Source organism: Berghia stephanieae, chromosome 2 (genome assembly GCF_034508935.2).
Source record: "Berghia stephanieae isolate SIO BIC M18660-M18661 chromosome 2, UCSD_Bste_1.3, whole genome shotgun sequence".
NCBI classification, from domain to species: Eukaryota; Metazoa; Mollusca; class Gastropoda; order Nudibranchia; family Aeolidiidae; genus Berghia; species Berghia stephanieae.
In genome coordinates this window covers 27,386,038-27,403,537 of record NC_088361.1, presented here as the reverse complement: position 1 = coordinate 27,403,537, position 17,500 = coordinate 27,386,038, and the positions used below count along the sequence as shown (strand labels likewise).

Here is a 17,500-nt window from a genome sequence, read left to right as displayed (position 1 = left end):
GGGGGGGGGGGGGGGGGGGGGGGGGGGGAGGAGAAGAGGAGGAGGGGAGGAAGGGAAGGGGGACGATGTTATTGTGTTGTGTGCTTTTGTGTGGTAACGATTGAAGAAGTGTAATGGGATGTTAAAGAATTTTGATCTAGAACTTGAAACCATTCATATAGCTGAATATCCCCGACCCCCTTTCGGCCTTTCGAAGAGTAAAATAGTCACAGCAAACTTTTCGATCGAAGGCATGAGAGTCTGAATTAATCGGGGAACGATATCCACCTGTTGGTTCGATGCATGCTGGCTCATTTTTATCAGGTGTCTGGAACTGCATTCACAGTCAGCATCTTTACCTACATTTCGGAAAGCGCTCTGTACGGAAGAATAGATAATACACACAATCTATCCCAAATGTAGTTTGAACCATTGACCCCTCTCAGACAAAACCAGACAAAAACTGGAATTCTACGGAAACACTTTGAGAAACGGAATTCCGTCTGGAATTATTGTGGTTGACGTGACGGTAGAACTTTTCTGAAACTTTTTTCAATTTCTCCTTGGGTCTTATTTTATAAATGATTCAAGTTTTTAAATTTATAGTTTAAGTTTGTTGGTACTACAAGTTTAGAATAATTTATTTCTACCATAAATCTCAGAAGAGAAGGTAAGTTAAGTTCTAATTAAACATTCTTATTCTTTTACTTTTAATATTTTTATTTCTTGTTGGTCTTGTTGTGGGCCTCGACGGCTACTTGTGTCTTGTTTTCATTTTTCTTAATATTTCTTTTTGTAATTTTTTTTCTCTTGATCGAATTCACAATTTTCCGACTTACTCTTACCAACATGTCTTTTATGATCTTGATGCCTTTATTCTTGGGAGTAGGACTGATTAGAAGTAGAGGCAGAGGCAGAGGAGAGGTAGAAGAAGGGAGCGGAAATCAACAAATATTTATCCATGGTCCGTAGTCCATAGAGTTAGAGATCTATTAAAAAAATAAGGGAGGCCTTCCGAAAGCTCATACATTCCCCCCTCCCAAACCCCCTACTACTACTAGAACATTAAAAAACAATAACAAAAGAATACTGGGGATGTAGGAGCTTTCGGAAGGCCTCCCAAAAATAATATAGAAGATTTAGATGATAATGAATGGTGATGTGCCCTTGGTTCAACTGAAGCATCAAGAGAATCAGTGATTTAAAGGCTGTCGTTATTCACAAACTTGTCTGTGATAGTCTATAATGACAGACATGTCTGTGAATAAGTAAAGGCCAAGGTTTTTACTTTTATAGTAGAGAGTATGCCGATGACGACTTCATGTTTATATATTATCCACTGTTGCTTCCTTTGAAGTGAGACCACTGTTGTAACTTCTGATCACGTTGTTTACATTGGGAACTTCAACTGGTTTTGGCCAAGTCAACACAAAACTGTCAAAATGCCGAGGATTCCTGCTGTTTATGAATGTAATAAATGCACATAGAAATAAATAAAGTTAATAAAATACCAATAAAAGGATAAAATTACCCAACAATAAATCAGTTGATGTTACTGTATATACACAAGATGCGTCAACTCATTTGGATGTTGTGGCTGTATGGCCAAAGTCGTCTGTCTTAAAAAGCATGTCGAGATCGATGCTGTGTGTTCGAATCCTGGCACTGCCACTTTTAAACAAAAATTTCAACAGAGCGTTGCAACGGATAAATGCACACCCCCCTCCCTTTTTTTTCTTTTAAATTTTTTTCTCTCGTTTGGATCCTTTCTATAGAATATTGCAAATTTAAATTTTCATACCAACTCCGATATCAAAAGTGCATACTAAAAGAATAAATAATTTTTTTAAAATAACAAAACCCCCCTCCCCCAAAAAAAAAAAACAACAAAAAAACCCAACAAATACAAAAAAATTCAGAGGGCAATGAAATGGTCAGATAGAAAAATAAAAAAATATGTAAATATAATATTAATATAAACTATCTTGCTCAGAAAGAAGATAATCGAGGCAAAATAGGAGAAAACAGAAAAAGAAATAGATAACACGTCAGAGACATAAACAAATATAAATAAATAATCTGGATCAGAAAAACACGGGACAAATCATCAGAGAGAAAAAAATTATTCAACAAATATATTAAAAAGCAAAACAGACAAAAAAATTACTAACGGAAAATAAAAATAAATTTTTGATTTGGATCAATCTCATTAACTCATTCAATTTTTTCTTTGTAGCATTTTTTTGATACAGTGGCCATTGTGTTGAAAGCATTAGTCGCCATTTTGAAGAAATCTGTACTGGAATCAAGGGACTGAACCATGTAAGATGTCAAAAATTAACTCCCTCAGTCCTTACCGCATACTCTCTATACACAGACACACTGCGGATAAATTTTTGATAAGGGATTGTCTGCATTTTAACTTTTCACCATTATTAGTTTTTTTATTATTATTATCATCATCATCATCATCACTCGAGCCTCGCTCAGCGCATAGTTGACTCCTTGGAAAAGGTTCTTTACTCACATTCTCTCACCATACTCAGGGTATCCGGGCACCTAGCCTCAGGATCTACATACACAGTAACTGGTTTGTCACTGCATTATTTTTTTTATCAATCAATACAATTTAACTCATTAAAGGCGAGATTCAATCTTTAAAAAAACAACAAAAAAAACCCCACCAGATCTTAGTCTTATTGCTATCAATATCATCAAAAAACAAGCTATGCGATTACAGTTTAATTGAAGCCCGAGTCGAAATACTTTTACTGCCCTCTTGGTGGAAATGATTTATTCTGCATTAGCGATAGGGAAACTATTACTATTATCTGGAAAAAAATCAGTATCACTGTTAAGAGGTTAAAATTGCATGAAACATGCACTGTAAAGCACCTCCATAACACTACTTTGATCTACGTCATCAGGTGACCCATTTCTTTCATCTTTCCCCTTGCCCCCCCCCCCCCCCCCCCCTTTCTCTTGTCATAGTGTGTCACCCCTTTTGATCTCATGGTAAAACGAAAACTTTTGCTCAGATTAAAAAATACATGTAGGATTTGTCTCTAACTAGGCTAATGGATTAAAAAGCAAGACATTGGGTTATGGATTTCTAATGCTAATTTATAGATTTGGCCCAGCTACTGCTCTTACATTCTGTCTATAACACACACACACACACACACACACACACACACACACACACACACACGCACACAAAGGGGGGGGGGGGGATGTAAGAAACCAAAGTCATAAGTTACCATGAATACTTCTGAACAAAAGAGAAAATGAAGCAAATAATTCTCAAAATCAAATTTTCCTCTGATTTATTCAGAACAAGCATTTTGAATATTGGTACTTCATGAATCAGCGGCCAACTTATTTTCTTGAACAAGACTGAAAGACGGAATAATTTTACAACCAAACATAACTTTTACCATAAATTTGACTTCAGTCAACAACAACAAACCCGCTCACTCTCGATTTCACCCATGATGAAACTGATATTTTGTTTGATTGATTTCTTGAAATTAACATTTTGAGGTTGAAAATTTGTTGCGATTAACCAATGTTTGTTGAAATTAACTAGTGACTTTTATATAGAATTAATTCCGTTTCTTGGGAAATGTTGCGATTAACCGAAAGTTGCGATTAACTGAGATGCGATTATCCGGAGTGGACTGTAACTCCTGCTATCTTGAACGGATTTGTAATTGCATGCCACCATTAAAAAGGAAATGGAAAGTCGATTGTAAGCAGTTAATACCAAAATATCTGCAATATTGCTTTAATAAATAGAAAGTTATACATTCTTTTTACAGGATCCTTCTCAAAGATGCACAACAATTTTCAGTCGCAACTTCCCTATGGCTAGTATTCCTTTGGAACCATAAGGTCTGTGGAGCTGGATTTTATCCCAGTTTCAATAGCATGGATTCGACAATAGCAATTGTTTGTCATCCTTTGAATAGGGTGCTACTCTGGCCAAGTACTTTCCATCAGATCTAACAACATACCACTCCCATGGCTAGTTAGATCAAAGTTTGATTACCACTGCTGCTGCTCACATAACTCCCTAGCGATAGAATAGAGAGGATTTTAACTATGTCTTTCTAGAAAAGAATCGTTTCCCTTCCACTCAACGCTTGTAAAGTAGCAAATCCATATTGAATTCCTTTTTATATTACTATGACTGTATAACTTTTGTTACCCTATCTTTGCGATGACCATAATAGATCTGTCTATGATAGAAACATAATAATAGAAATAATGACATTATTGTTATAATAATAATAATAATAATAATAATAATAATAATAATAATAATAATAATAATAATAATAATAATAATAATAATAATAATAATAATAATAATTTATTATTATTATTATTATTATTATTATTATTATTATTATTATTATTATTATTATTAATTATTATTATTATTATTATTATTATTATTATTATTATTATTATTATTATTATTATTATTATTATTATTATTATTATTATTATCATTATCATTATTATTATTATTATTATTATTATTATTATTATTATTATTATTATTATTATTATTAGTAGTAGTAGTAGTAGTAGTAGTAGTAGTAGTGGAAAACCTGCATGTCTGAGAGAAATAAAGGCAGACTCTTTGCATATTATACTATTGAATTGTGGAAATTAACAAAGATCCAGACGAATCTTTTGACACATCAACGATCAAAATAAGTCCGCTAATAAAGTCTGTAAGTCATATTCTTCTTCTTCTTTTTTCTTCTTCTTCTTCTTCTTCTTCTTCTTCTTCTTCTTCTTCTTCTTCTTCTTCTTCTTCTTCTTCTTCTTCTTCTTCTTCTTCTTCTTCTTCTTCTCTTCCTCATCCTCCTCCCTCATCCTCCTCCCTCTGTTACTCCACCATCACCTCTTGCAAAAGATTGACCTTAAAAGTTTGACCAAGCCAAACGTTCCGCCTACTTGAAAAGGCTTTCTTTGTGATTCTGCCGACCGAAGATCTTGCTCGTACAGTAAGGGAAATAATCAAACTAATTTGTTTTGTTTCGATATATGGAGTATTACTTCCCTTTATATTAAACACTTTCCAACCGGACACTTTTAATTCAGAAAAGTGAGTGGAGCAGGCACTTATGTTGGTAACAACAAGATATGAAGTGAGTAGAAAAGTGCCAGAAGACAAGTTTGAAACGAATATTTTTGTGTTCGTGGATAGCTCACACGGTAGAGCCACGCTCTCACCTGCCAGGCGGAGTTGTACCAATAAGGTCGCAGGTTCAAACCCCACCACCGCCGCGAAAAAAATTTTTATTCTCTATTGTCTTCTGGCACTTTTTTACTCACTTCATATCTTGTTGTTACCAACATAAGTGCCTGCTCCACTCACTTTTCTGAATTAAAAATTCACCCCATACACCGGAGCATACTCAATGTCTCAATCGTTTCTATGTTATATGTTTGTGATGAGAATATTGGCTATTAAGCTTAACTGCTGGTCAAAATTACTCCGCGATGGTGGTGAACGAATCGGCGATCTCAAGAAGTGGGTGAGAGAGGGATCTAGAAATGACTTTGGGTTTGAAACGAATATTTTTGTGTTCGTGGATAGCTCACACGGTAGAGCCACGCTCTCACCTGCCAGGCGGAGTTGTCGTACCAATAAGGTCGCAGGTTCAAACCCCACCACCGCCGCGAAAAAATTTTTTATTCTCTATTGTCTTCTGGCACTTTTCTACCAACCGGACACTGTATTTTAAAATAATATTTATTTATTTAATTATTTATTTATGTTATTATTTTTTTTAATAAGTCATCTATTTATATTTATTTTTACTGCCTATCAGTTTATCCCACCCAGAGTTTACATGAAGAAAAAAATCCAATTGTTTTCATGGGGTTTGAATCTTTGCTTTCGATACAAAAATGAATTACGTACCACCACGTCATCGCCTTTGTCTTGTTTATTTTATTTGTCTAATTACTTTGTTGATTTCGCCATTGGACCGGAGACCTCTTTGGTTTTCTGGTAAATTGTCACTCCGTGATATTGTCTCGTTAAAATAAAAAGAAAGAAAAGAAACTGATTACCAACCAAAAAAATAAAAAAATAAAATGTCCCTATGATCCGCTTGTTAGTTCCCGCACTCACTAACGTAATTATTTTAAAGTTATCTATCCAATTAATAAACTTTTGATATCAACAAGAGTCGCCCATGTAATCCAGATTAGCATGCTGGGGGCCAATAATCTTCCCTTAAAAAAACAACAACAACAAAAAGAACAACAAAAAACAACCACCCCCCCCCCCCCCCACAAAAAAAAATTACAAAAAAAAAAAAACAAAAACAAAAACAAAAACAAAACACAGAAAACAAAGACAAAACAAAATAAAAAACAAAACACGCACACACCCCCGACCCAATAACAGCAACAACAACAACAAAAGCAAAAACGAAGTCAAACCAAGCGGGGCTCAAAACCGGGACCTCTTGTTATTTCAGACTTGCCTCTGAAAAAAAAAAATAATCGGAAAGTCGGAAATAAAATGCTTAATGCACTGTATCCATACAGGATCTCAACAGTACATTTTTGTTCTTGAATAAATAATTAATCAGCAGGGAAGAGGTCGCATGTTTTTCATCGATAAGCTCTCATTCTCTGCAAATTAGTTCTGTTTGAATGGTTATGTTATTGCTCCTTGTCTCAATAGCCTCTCTTTCACAAAACGGTCCTTGCATGCAGACGATCTCGTCAGCGAATAATATTGTTCTGCTCACTTTCTTTTATGCCCATGACTCCGTCTGGGGGTTTATTGCATACGCTTACATTCTAAATTCTAAGTCTTGGTCTTTGTAGCCGCCTCTTAATTAGAAGATCCATACTACAGTTCACGAATTCATAAAATTCAAAGTGACACATTTCAAAATACACCCCTTGATAATGTCATTATTTATTATTTATCACCCCCCCCCCCCCAAAAAAAAAAACACCCCAAAAAACCCAACCCCCCCCCCCCCCCCCCCCCCAAAAAAAAAAAAAAAAACCAAAACCAAAACAAAACAAAACAAACACAAATAACCAAAAAAAAAACAAACAAATAAATTACAAAAAAACAAACAAACAAAAAAAAAAAACAACAACAAAAACAACACAAATAACAAAAAAAAAAAAAAAGAAATAAATTACAAAAAATAAAACCTCCCAAAAAACAACACAAATAACAAAAAAAGAAATAAATTACAAAAAAACCCCCCAAAATAATAACAAAAAAACCCCAAACCCCAACAGAACAAAAAGAAAAAAAAAACAACCCCAAAACCCACCAAAAAACAAAAAGAAAACAAAAACAAAGAAACAAAAAACAAAACAAACTTTTGCTTCACTTCCCAGGACTGTTCATAATTAGAATGTGTTTTGAAGCATTATCCGCTGTCATCGGTGGCCATCTATGGTTACACAACAATATTATATATAATGACGATTTCCTCAATCTATAATATTTTCACTCTTATGAACAACTGTATTGAACCCGCCAAATGGCTGTACCACTACGCAATGCTCAAATAGCAGCTCTTTGATTTTACAAATGCAAATGGGTGACGCAGCTAGTCCCACTGACGCAGATTGGCTGCCGATAGACAGGTCGTAGACCGTAGTCGGCGATTTAAAACATTAATTGAAATGCGACTAAATTAAACCAACTACACCAGCCCCAATGCATTTAAAAATGACAATTCATAGATGGAAATCATGTATTGAAGAATGATACAGATTTTTATATTTTTCTTCATTGAAATTCGGTCGCACCCCCCCCCCCCCCCCCCCCCCCCCAATATACAGATGTTTTATTTGTTGCATGTGGCAGGCCTTTTAAAAAAAAAATTCTTCCGTCAATCGATACTATTCTAATCCATGTGAATGTGTATTTTTAAAGAAATTATTTATTTAGCTGCTGTCTGTAGATTGAGGAATTTTCGTCATCGTATATTTTTTCTTTCTGCTCCTATTCAATGTATTGTAGATAAGAACTGGTCTGTCAGTGTCAGTATTCTAAGTGATTAAACGACTGTAAAATTCTTACTTCTAAAATCAATACGTGAAACGGATTGTGGTCTCGTTTGAATCTATGGAGCTCCACCTATTATTATATTATTATAATTAATCCACACGAAAAAGTTCTGGGAAATGAAGGCGTTAGTCCATGAACTAGGAGTCAACGTTCAGCTTCTCGATTGATTTGACCCCGATCACCGGTACTGCCTGCAATGTGTTCTTTTTTTTTTTTATGTGTTACCTTATATTGGGGTATAGCAATTTACCGTCTATGCGATCGAGAGGTCAAATCACTTGTCTGAAGATTATCCAATGGTCAGACGGCTTGTATATATTTGGTTCTACCCACATCTTTAAAAAAAAAAAATGAAATATAATATTATTGCTATAAAGCGCCATTGAACAATGTACTTGACATTGGCGCTATTTTATTTTAATTACCCATTGCAAATTACAAATTACAAATCTTTCGGCCACTACCAAATTGGTTTTGTATTGCACTTCCTCCATTTAGTAGAGAAAAAGTTGTTGACGTCCCACATGCATATAGATAGTATGCGCTTGGTTAAGAAGCTCACAACATTGCCATCGGGAAGTATAATAGACCAACACACAAAACTATGTGTAACCTTAAACTTTATTCTATCTATAGGATATTTGCGAATAAGCACACGTCGCCTATGCTCCTCGGGGAGCCCTTTTCATTCATTTATCGCGGTAATCATAGGACTTGTAGTTATTTATAGATAGTGTGCGCTTGGCTAAGAAGCTCACAACATTGCCATCCGGAAATATAACGGACCAAAAAAAAACAAAACTATGTGTAACCTTAAACGTTTATAATCTGGCTTATACAGTTTAGTGAGAATTACTCATAAACATGGATGGCAAAAAAAAACAAACAAAACAAACAAAAACAAAAAAAAAACAACAACAAACAAACAGAAAAACAATAACAAAGATCCGAGTAACGTCAACTTCATTCCATCTATTGATTAGATCCCACTTGAGCCGTATGAAATTTAAGTCAATTCGGTAACATTAGGTTTTAAATATTGTAATAAATACAAGTAATGTTCATGTGATTCATTATTCGACAGTTACCAAACCTCAATTTAATCAGAACTTTAAAAAATCTTTAATGTGTAAATCGATAGTTCAAGATAACTCCCAATTTTTCAATAGTCGTAAACCCGATTTTCGCTTGAAGTCTTGGGCTATCTTAAGTTATAAACATTTTGACAATTTTGAGGCCATTTTAATCAATCGAAATAAGATTCTAGCCAAATTATTATTATTTTTAATGATGATGATGATGACGATGGTGATAATGATGATGATGATGATTATATGGAGGTTTTCAACGTAGATATTGTCTGTGCGATCAAGGCTATGACTAAATGTGTGTTTTTATTTTATTTTTTTTTCTATTATGCGTATTGAAATAAAATACAAAGTTATTAAAAAAGTTATTTTGAGGAAAAATAAAATATTATTTAGTAAAAAATATGAACTACCTATATTAGAATTTTTCTTTTAAAAATAATGTTTATGTTGATTATTTTTACAATTTTTACATTAAAATTACCAATTTGAAATTTTCGTCGAGGAAACGGTCTACATGTACAGCTAGGTCCTTTTATGGTGATCTAGTTGTTTTGCTTATTTTTCACCCTCGGAGATTTACTTCATAATTTGGAAGGGAATGTAATTATCTGCCAATGTGTGTGTGTGTGTGTGTGTGTGTGTGTGTGTGCCTGTGTGTGTGCAAGTATTTGTGTGTTTTTATATATGTATGGTAAGTCTTGTGTGTGTGTGTGTGTAAGTACATTTGTGTGAGTGTATGCATGCATGTATGTGTGTGTGTGTGTGTGTGTGTGTGTGTGTGTGTTTGTTATAACTCTCCCCACCCATGACATACGTCCCACCCATGACATACGTCATTGGTAATGACCACCACCAGTGGCGAATTGACCCACCCAATGACAAAAATAAAAAAGACAAGACATTAATTTTCCGTAGAATACTTTTGACCGACGTACCCTGCCTGTACTGTAGCGGCCAGTAAACTGAAAAACGTTAACTGTCTCAGATCAATCAAGCGGTTGGTGATATCTACAGGGGCGGTGGCTCATGTGTTATGAATGACATTGGGGCGATAGCTTATGTAGTGGCAGAAACGTGACGAAAACCACCGTGCGATGAATAGAACAGAATGACGGTTGGATGAGGCCTTTATTGAAATACACAAATTAACAGTGCATATCAGGACGTCATCTGCTGGAAGCAGGCGTAGGCTAGACTGTGCATAATTATAGAGCACATACTTTTGTGTACATAAATTCTCGTTTGATATCTCGCTTTCCATTTTATTTGAAGTTTGTGTACCGTGGATTTCATTTTTAAAAAAATTCTTAAAGGTATGTTATAACTCATATTATTTTGATGATGTCCTCCAAACAAATTTTTTTCCCCCTTATCTTCTTTTTCTTTATTTTATTCCATCCCTTTCTGTCTATCCACTTCTCTCTCTCTCTCTCTCTCTCTCTCTCTCTCTCTCTCTCTCTCTCTCTCTCTCTCCCTCCCTCTCTCCCTCTCTTTATGTATATATTTATTTATTTCTCTCCGATCCTCTTTCCTTCACCTCTCTTTCTTTTTCACAATATCTGCCCACTTACCAACATATGTACATATATACATATCTACGTACCACCCACCCATTCATCCATCCATCCACCCATCCATCCATCCATCCATCTTTATATCTATATGTGTTATCCTATGTGTTTGAATGTCAACTGTTTCCATTCTATGGCATGTATGTACAATCTGGTACCGCCTCCCTCGTCTTGTAACTGCAATAAAGCCACACGTGGTCAGAGAATAAATGCTGTAACAGTAACATATTGATACCAAACCGTCTCTCAATTTGTCCTTGAATAAGGTCCATGGTGGGCAGGAAGTCCTGAATGACCTGTTGTATCTTCTATCCCCTTTTATCTGTTTTCCGAGCTGCTTTCTGTCTTTGTCTTAAAATGGGCTTGTTTGGCTTTGTCCTGACCCTTGCTTGGAGTCCTTAGCTGAGAGGGAAACTCATTTTTAGTATTAGCTTTGGGATATTATTTTTTTCTCCTTGTATATAATCTAGTATGTAGTGTTAGGTATGTTTTCTGTTTTTGATTAATATATTTTGTAAACATTGAAGTGTATTCTTCTTATTGGGATCCCGTGCTGGTGTCTGGATGAGGCTTTTACTTAGTACACGGATATTTTTTTTTTTGAATCTACACCCGTTCCCTATTTGAACCAGTCTTCTTTGTCTTACTTTTTCTTGGGTACCTTTACCTGTGATTCTAGATTTTTCCCCCTTCATTTTTACTGGCGCTGAAATGACCTAAATGTGTCGGAAGCGCCGTAAAATCTTTGGAAAATAAAATAAATAAGACACAATATTCCACTCGACCTGAGTTTAATTATTTATTTATTTATCCATCTATTTATTTGTTAATTTTTGTGTGTGTCTTGTAATAACTATTACCGAGACATTGTTTCATCTTGATTTCATCAGGTTGATTAGTTATAGCTACATAAATGCTGTGTTGTAAACTTTGGATCCGTGTATTTTTAAAATTATATTTTGTATTTTATTTTTAAAATTATTATTATTATTATATATATATATTTTTTGGTAATGATCGACGCATACAGACGAATATATTCAAATCGTTTGAACTCACTCAAGCATGCGTGTGCACACACACACACGCACACACACACACATACACGCACACACACACACATACACACACACACACGCACACATTCAGATACACATACACGCACTCAAACACCCCCCCCCCCCCCACACACACACACTCGCACACATATTTGGCTTTCAACGGTTTATCTAAGTTCAATTCGACATATTTATAAAAGCAAAAAACAATTTAAAAAACAACAAAAAAAAAATAAAACAAAACAAACAAACAAAGAAAAAAACAGACTTAAAAAAACAAAAACAAAAAGCTCAACAAAATAAACAAACAAAACACTTCAAAAACAATCCCCCCCCCCCCCCCCCAAAAAAAAAAAAAGCAAAAAAACCAAAACCAAATAAAAAAATAAAAAAATAAAACAGAATTAAAAACAAAAACGAATAAACTAGAATATATAACACAAAACCGGAGTAGTTCTCAAATTTTCTAGAAGTTTGGTCAAAGTAGGAAACTTGTCTTTTGTGTGCAGTATTTCAACTTTTTAGTCCTATTTCAAGTTAGAAATCTAATTTCTGATACTGATAACATAACATAACATTGATATTGATGTGCTTTGTGCCAAACCGTATTGAAATGACTTATTGTCACAGACTCATTTACCCCTTTCTCCATAGGACGTATACAAGCTATGTGCTTACACCCTCAGGTTATGGTATATGTCGATGGTTATCACATAGTTTTTCCCCATCTGCATGGATGTTTATAAATGATGTACGTAGTAGTAGTGGTACGTAAATGGAGTCGTTGGTCGTCAGAGTAATGCATTATGATGTTATCATTATTGATTTTTACTTCACTGTTTTACGTAGAGTGATTATTTTGTGGGACGCTCATCATCATCATCATCATCATCATCATCATCATCATCATCATCATCATCATCCATCATCATCATCATCATCATCATCATCATCATCATCTCGTCGTCGTCGTCGTCATCATCATCGTAATCATAATCAGCAGCAGCAGCATCAGCATCCTCAAACCCAAGAAAAAACACAAATTATGGAATACTTTTTCACACCTTTTAAACAAAAGTATGCTAGTAATATTGGCGGTGATGGGATTAACTCTCTCTCTCTCCCTCTCTCTCTCTCTCTCTCTCTCTCTCTCTCTCTCTCCCTCTCTCTCTCTCTCTCTCTCTCTCCCTCCCTCCTCCCCCCCTCCTCTCTCTCTCTCTCTCTCTCTCTCTCTCTCTCTCTCTCATATATATATATATATATATATATATATATATATATATATATATATATATATATTATTATTATTATTATTTAAAATATTTACCACAGTCTACATTAATGTTTCAGGCTTAATTTGCCATCGTCAGGACTGAGTTGTTTTGTTGACTGTTGTTGTTTCTTGAAGTGGTTCCGGTTTAAAGTTGCTTAACAAGAATTTACGCCGATGGGGACACCTTCCGTAGATCTCACTTTTCATGTTGAGTGTGGCTTCATGAGGTTGTTTGATTATAGTATATTTTTCTTCCAGGCATAAGCTACATTGTTTTGATGTTGGTGTGTATCCTGTTGCTTTAGATAAAATTTTCCATGAAATGTTGTGGTCTATTTTGTTGTCTTTTAATTTCCAAATATGTTCGCTGAGTTTTGTGGATGTTTTTTTGTTAGTGTTTCTAAATGTTGAGGTGTGGAGGTTGTATCTTGTTTTGAAATTATTTTCTGTTAGTCCTACATATTTTTCTTGCTTGTTTGTTTTAGTTTCTGTGACTGTGGCTTGGTAAATTAAACTTGATTCTAAGCATTGTTTGTTTAGCGGGCAGTGTTCTTTATTTCTGCAGTTGCGTTTTCTGGTGGGTGGGTTTTGCTCTTGTCGGTGGTTTATTAATACAACCAGAAAACACCACACACACACTAGTAAGAAGCCCGCAATTTCGCGGGGAAAGAACTATTTTCATTCGATATTGTACCCACCATCATTTAGTGAGGGCAGATTGGTAAACAACGTTGTCTGTGTAACTTGGTAATCCTCTGTTGATTTTTCTGTGTGGCCCAACATTAAGTGTAAGCAGAGAGATTGTATAGCTAACGCGTTAGCTTATAAACTCTCTGGTGTAAGCCACTATAGCCTCTGACCCGTGATACAGCAACATACAGTTGTCCGTGTGTGAAAACAGGTTGTGGTAAGAAAATCAACTGCTAAAATAAACCTGAAGTAGCAGACGTGAGCAGAGTTGAAAGACGATCCTGGGATCGAGAACTTACCTTACAGTACTCTGGTGATCATGTTTGGTGGCGTTTTTATGCACACCGTTGGAGGTGTACAGAAAGCACCGTTTTTATGCACCTCCACTGGAGGTGTACAAAAGCGCACCGTTTTTATGCACCTCCTTTGGCGGTGCCGGTTGATTAATGAAAATGTTGCTGCTTGAAGCTCGAAGGAGAAAATAACGATAAGTGTTGAATTGTAAGCCTCAATTTAATAGACGAAGACATACTGTGGGCGTTTCTGATTTCCCCTTTATCAACAAAACACGACGAATAAGACACTAAGGACGAATGAGAGATGTGTAGTGTGAATGGCGTAGATAAGGTAAATAGACATAAACAATGATGGGACAGGAAGTTTTTGAAAAACAACAACAACAAAAGAAGAAGAAGAAAAAAACCCCCCAATAAAATGACAAAGACGCGGTAAGCGAATAAACTGATGACAATGATAAAATATTATAAAATGATAATAATCGACGTTTACATATAAATGCACGACGATAACACATTGAATGGTACCGATGTTGTTTTTAAAAAAATATAATAATAACAATAATAATAACAATAATAATAATAATAATAATAATAATAATAATAATAATAATAATAATAATAATAATAATAATAATAATAATAATAATAATAATAACAATAATGATAATAATAATAATAATAATAATAATAATAATAATAATAATAATAATAATAATAATAATAATAATAATAATAATAATAATAATAATAATAATAATAATAATAATAATAATAATAATAGGTAATAATAATAATAATAGATTAATTTAAGGTTTTAAATTTATGCCCAGTAACTATAACAACAAAAATGATGCCTTTCTCAATAAAGTACACTTTTTAAAAAAAATGTCAACAATGGGATTGAACCCAGTACTTTCAAGGTTAGAGTCTGACAGCTTATCCACTGCGCTACGGAGCCAGCTGACTGTTCATAACATTTAATAAAGTCTTTCTAAAACCTTATATTTTACCTTCAATGCAACTTCTATTTTCTGGTTTTAAATTTCGATTTTTTAGATTATTATTATTATTGTTTAATTTATTACCAAAGACATTAAACCTGGGTATTATTATTATCCACCCGAAACCATCACACTGAAATCATCATAGGGGCAGTAATAATACTTGATGCCATAAATGGATGAAAACTGTTGAAAACTTAGTGTAGATCTGAATTCCGTAAAGTAATTAAGTGAATACATTATTTCGAATGCAACGATTTGCGTAAAAACGCCAAACTGACAACTTTTTACAGTGTCCAGATTGGTTGTTTTTGAGAGTGTTAGTGTCGTTGGTACGTATTTTATGATATCTGTTTGACTCAACGAACTTTCAAACTGACTTTAAATTATAAAAGGAAATCACGTTATCTGTTTATCTATCTGTAAAAAATACATTTCTAATTTTCAAATCTTTCAGTAGAGTTGTGCTCCGTATCATTTTTTTATTGACTCAAATAAGCACAATGTTCACCACAAGGCTATATTTTTTAAAGAAAGGATCTCTCTCTCTCTCTCTCTCTCTCTCTCTCTCTCTCTCTCTCTCTCTCTCTCTCTTTCTCTCTCTTTCTCTCTCTCTCTCTCTCTCACTCTCTCTCTCTCTATCTCTCGTAATTCCATTAAAAATAATATTTTATTTACAAATTTCACAGTTACACTGGCAAATACAAAGTTTCAGAAACGAAAACAACCCGCGAAACACATACACACAGACACATACACATACAATCACGCACATACACGCACACTTACACACACACATACACACATACACACATACACACACACACTTACACACACATACACACGCACACACACACACACACACATGGTAAACAAGAAGGCAAGGAAATAGAGGGCGTCACCATATCTTTGGCTGTTCACCTAGTTTTACGACTCAAATGTCATGTTGTGTGAAGGAAAATGATGATGATAATAATAATAATAATAATAATAATAATAATAATAATAATAATAATAATAATAATAATAATAATAATAATAATAATAATATAATAATAATAATAATAATAATAATAATAATAATAATAATAATAATAATAATAATAATAATAATAATAATAATAATAATAATATAATGGTCGGAGTTGACGGTTGCATCCGTTAGATGTCCATTTCACCCCGTGCTGTTCATAAGTCATCATCATCAGCAGCAGCAGCGTCGTCGTCGTCGTCGTCGTCGTCGTCGTCGTCGTCGTTATTATTATTATTATTATTATTATTATTATTATTATTATTATTATTATTATTATTATTATTATTATTATTATTATTATTGTGATAGTTGTTGTTGATGATATATTTTGTGCAGAGAAACGTGATGCTTATTGGCCACGAAAGGCCTAAAATAAACTCTTGAACTTGATTTTGTATATATTTTAACCCATTTCAACAGATACACCAAGTTCAATGCATTTCACAATTCTTCTTATACTCCCTCCTCCCTCTGACAATGAACCAACTTTTCATATTATACTGTGCCAGTCGCCTGTCAGGCGTCATTTGTGTATAGCACCCTGAAAATCGGATACTCATCCACAGTTGAGTTAAGTGGGGTTATTTATAATATGTGTAAAATGCCTTGCCCAATTGTTACAATGCAAGGAGGCTGGGTACCACAGAACCACCAAGGCCAAGACTCGTCTTAAGTGCACCGTGGTCGATATTTAAGTTTTCTGGGCAAAACGAAGAAAACATCATGTATTTTGTTGTAGTGCGTGTAGTATTATAGGAGTGACTTTCCCTTACGATTGGGATTTTACGTCTTTTGCCCCTTTTGCCACATACAAGTTCTTCCTGTTTTTTTTGTTTGTTTTTTTTTTGTTGGGGGGGGGGGGGGGGGGGGGGGCGGGGGGGGGGGGGAGGGTGTTAGTCATCAAATCGGACCCCAATCTGAAAATAAGAAATGAAAAGCAATATTAACAATGGATAAAAAAAAAAAAAAAATGTTTTTTTGACTACAGTGACAAAAAGCAAATCATAATGACTGACCAAATCATTTTCCAATATATTTTCATGTGTTTTCTTCAAATTGCTACAACTTTTGCGCTTTATGGCTGTCGAAGCTTAAAATCAAAATAGTTTTTGGTCCCAGATGTTCTCTTAAGTTATTAAGTTATAATACTGTAATTGCCTTGTTGGTCAAGGTTGTTAAGTGATATTAAAAGTGGTTAGTGATTGGATTGGTCGTATAACTCTGGCCTCGGGATTTTGTCCCGAGATATTTCACATACATTGTTCCACTCAACTCACGTGGAAGAGTACTTGTTATAGACAATGAAAGATGGTCTAGGAGTGCTTCTACATATCATACTGATACCCTAAGACAAATAGATGTCTTACATTTTATGAAATTGACATTTGGTTTCATCATGTCTTTCTAAGCTTTGTGGTGCGCATTGAA

At 34.4% G+C, this 17,500-nt stretch overlaps 1 protein-coding gene across 2 annotated transcripts in view; it reads left to right on the top strand.

Moving 5' to 3' along the window:
* Positions 1-454: 454 nt before the first annotated feature.
* Positions 455-17,500, top strand: part of LOC144964608 (chondroitin sulfate synthase 2-like) — a 31,505-nt gene continuing 14,459 nt past the window's right edge. Inside the window, exon 1 of one of the 2 annotated variants that reach the window (XM_078899078.1) lies at positions 455-649. The gene's annotated coding sequence lies outside the window, so the exon portion shown is untranslated. Of the gene's footprint in view, positions 650-10,212; positions 10,461-17,500 lie in introns of those variants that run through there. The other variant, XM_078899079.1, reaches the window with a different exon arrangement.